We start from the raw sequence: 3,565 nt of genomic DNA, 5'->3' as shown, positions 1-3,565 counted from the left end.
GCCGCCAGAGGCTGTCAGACATTTCTGGCCCGCGGCTCCCGTGGGAGGTGTCGACGGCTGTGAAGCGGAATCTCCCAATAATGAATTCGGTGTCAGGGAACCCGCAGCCGCCCCCCTTCGCACCTTCCCCCCCCAGCAGCCTCCTCTCTCCAACCTGCTGCTCTGCTCCAGCCCCTCCTTGGCGCAGCTGAACCCCAGGCCGGGGGCAGCCCCACACGCAGCAAGTAGGGTGCTACCCCCCCTACCATTGGTGGGGACTCACCCCTGGGTTACCCCCGTCCCCCACCCCCACCCCCAGGGCCCAGGGCCCCAGTCCCGGCTAGGCCCAGAGCCCCTGCACAGCCACCTGCCCTCTGTCACAGCCTGGCAGCTGGTCAGCGCCCACCCTTCTCCCCTGACCCCTGCCTGAAGGCGGGGGTGGTGTTCAGGTGGAGACACTGGCCTGGCGTGGGAGGGCAGGCTGCAGGCCTGGAGGGTGGCCTGGCCCGCCTGCCCTTGGGCTCTGGGCCTTCCCGCAGGCTGGGACCTTCCAGAGGCTGGGGAAGCGGAAGCAGCAGGCCCTGGGATCCCTGATCCTGGCAGCTGGTCATGCCCCCTGCGGGTCACCCAAGACATTCCCGGAGCAAGCCCATCCCTGCGCGTGCTGGCCGGGGCCGGCTTTAAGTGCCAGGCTGTCCCGGCCCCACTCTCTGGTGACCAATTTCTGGGCACCTGCTGTGCCGACGCCAGGCTGGTCACTGCTGGTGGGCCAGGTCTGGGGGTTCCACCCAGTGTGCCCAGGGTGGGGGACCGAGTCCCATGGGTGGCAGTTGGGGGCTGTGCCCATTTTCCAGATGAAGAAGCAAAGGCTCAGGGAAGCCAGAGACCCTCCCGAGGGCCGGTCTCTGGGTGGGGACCTGGCCTTGCGTCCACCTCGCCCTGGGTTTGTTTTCCTGGTCACATTGTCTTCCTGAATCTCGACTTCCCCTTCATAAAATGGGGGCAAGAGAGAGTCCCTCCTTGGCGACCTGCCTCGTGGCGCCGGGCACTTCCCGGCAGGCCCGCTGTGCGGTGGCCCGGTGTCGGTCCAGGCGTGGCTCTCTCGCTGTTCTAGCAAAAGGGCCTAGCCCACAGAAGGCGTTGCCAAAAGAGCACCCCCGAAATAAAAAGCTAGCTGGTACATCCCCGTTAGGCCGGCGCCTGGTCAGGCTGAGGCGTTCCGCCCTGGCGCAGACACCACCACCATGAGCCCAGCGCACGTTGCAGGTCAGCCGCCTGACGCCCGCACTGACTGGCCGTGCCTGGGCCCTCGCCCTGCATCCTGCCCGGGCAACCTCGGGGCCACACCCTGGGCAAGCCCCGACTGCACGGCCAGCATCTGGGAAACAGCTGCAAGGCGGTGGGGGTTGGGGGAGAGACTGCGGTCTGTGGACCCAGCTGCTGGGAGGTGGGGGCACTTGTCCCCCCACCCCGCCTGGTGAGGGTTGCACACTCAGAGGGTTGGGGGGCCCTAGCCCAGCCACCCGGGGAGCGTCCCTGGAATCAGCCGCCCCCTGCTGCTGCAGCCAGGGCGGACGAGGCCTTCCAAGCGCGGGCACACCAGCCATGCTGGGGACCGGGACGCAGAGGCCTGGACATGGGGCCCTCCAGGAAGTCAGTCCTGCGCGGAGATCCCGGGAGGAGGCCGCTGAGCCAGCAGAATGGCTGAGGCTGGGCCCCCGGGCTGCAGCCTGGGCTGGCCCTGGAGCCAGGAGGCTCCACCGCTATGACCCTGTCCCCGTCTACCCTGCAGCCGCTGTCCCTCCAGCCCTTTGGTGATGGGGGTGAGAGAAGAGCCCCCGCAGTGACGGAGCAGCGGCCTGCCTCCGTGCTCGCCACTGCCACTTCGCAGGGCCTCGGTGGCCGGGAGGGCCCAGATGCTGGGCCACGCGGGGCTCGGGGAGGTCCGGGCTCCGGAGCAGGGCGCCACAGAGCACCGAATGCCCTCCACTGTTTACCGTGAGAGGCTCATGTCGGGATGAGCTCCACCTTCGTGGACTGCTGCGCACCCCTGGGGTGCAGGGAGGGGTGCCGGAGAACAGGAGCCAGGCTGGCAGAGGCAGAGGGCGGGCCTAGTTCGAGGGTGGGCGGACGGGGCCCCCGCCTGCCCCCAACTCGGGCAGCCCCCCGGGGCAAGAAGCGGGGGGGATGCACAGGGGGCCTGGCTGGGCCCTGTAGCCCGGGTGAAGGGAGGGCGGCGTGGGCAGCAGGTGGCCTGGAGGCGGCTCGGAGATGGGGTGGCGCCTCTGGCCAGCCTGGCTGACACAGGCCGGGGGCCCCGCTGGGCGGGATGTTCCCCATGTCCTGGCCACAGTGCGGTGGTGCCTGGGGGTCTTGCAGGATCTGAGCTGGGGCCCCAGAGCGGAGACCTGAGAGGGCAGAGCCCCAGAGCCCCTGGTCCTGATGGGGCCGCAGTTCTGGGAGCTGTAGGGAGCCCCGCTGGGGCTGCACAGAAGCGGGGGTTGACAGGCAGGGCAGCTGTGCCCTGCCGGCATTCTCACTGGAAGGCGCGGGACTGGGGTGGGGGGGTTAGAGGCAGGGTCCGGTGTTGTGGACAAGTGGGCGGCGGGGGCACTGGAGGAAAGGAGGGTTCAGGCTTGTTTCATGGGGTTTGAGGCCGAGGGGTGGCGGGGTGGGCAGGAAAGCTCCAGGCCCAGGGCCTGGTAGGCTGGCCTCTGTGGCCTCGGCTCAGGGCCAGAGGAAGGAAGGGGTGTGGTGAACTCCTGAGCTGGTATTGTGCCCAGCGCCCCTGCGCCAGGGTGAGACCTGGGTGGGGGGGCCGGAGTGGAAAGGAGGCACAGGACCCCGATTGGCAGGGGCCACTGGGCTGAGCAGCTGGCCAAGGGCCGGGCCCAGGCGCACCAGCCGCGCCCACAGCACCCTGGTTCTGCCTGCGGCTCAGAACTGTCCCTAGGTCAGTTAAAAAATGACTGTTGTCGGCCCCCCCTGGTGGCGCCGGGGGTTAAAGCGCAGCACGAAGAGGCTTAAGCCGCTTCGCATGATCCCACCTGCCCAGAGGTCCAGAGGTGACCCCAGGGCGCGGCAGACCTCTCCTGACCCGCCGCTGCTCCCCTTGGCAGTGGGCTTCGTCCCTCTGCTCCCCGCTCTGTCTCTGGGGAAGCCTCTCACCCTCCGCATCTCTGGCCTACACCCCACTTCTGTAAATAAATAAATCTTAAAAAAAAAAAAAACCAAAAAGACTTGTTATCTGAAATTCACTGGGAACTGGGTGACTCCAGGGGCTGGAGGGTGGGGGGCCCGGCCTGGGATCTGGGAGGGGGGGGGCGGGTGCGGAGAAGCCGGCGCCGCCCGGCCTCACCCAGACCCCGTCCGGTTCTCCCCCCCCGCCCCAACTTGGTCTCTTCCCAGCCTCCCCCGCACGGCCGGTGGTGTCGCCCTTAGGGACCATCGATAGCTCAGCGCTCGGCGTCGGCCCCGATCGACTCTCTCCCGCTCCTCTCGCCGTCCTGGAGCGCGGCGGAGCGCGGAGCCGCGCGTGAGGTACGGAGGCCGCGGGGCGAGGGCCGGGAAGCGGCCGCTGGCGGCC

The 3,565-nt window shown here is 68.7% G+C and overlaps 1 protein-coding gene across 1 annotated transcript in view; it reads left to right on the top strand.

Moving 5' to 3' along the window:
* The first annotated feature begins 3,420 nt into the window (after positions 1–3,420).
* The window catches only part of MLST8 (MTOR associated protein, LST8 homolog (S. cerevisiae)), a 3,030-nt gene continuing 2,885 nt past the window's right edge, over positions 3,421–3,565 (top strand). The window contains exon 1 of the mRNA XM_004692169.2: positions 3,421–3,519. The gene's annotated coding sequence lies outside the window, so the exon portion shown is untranslated. The remainder of the gene's footprint in view (positions 3,520–3,565) is intronic.

This window comes from Condylura cristata, unplaced genomic scaffold, assembly GCF_000260355.1.
Source record: "Condylura cristata isolate star-nosed mole 26May11 unplaced genomic scaffold, ConCri1.0 scaffold00032, whole genome shotgun sequence".
Lineage (NCBI taxonomy): Eukaryota > Metazoa > Chordata > Mammalia > Eulipotyphla > Talpidae > Condylura > Condylura cristata.
Note: the sequence above shows the minus strand (reverse complement) of the source record. Positions and strands in the feature narration are given on the sequence as shown.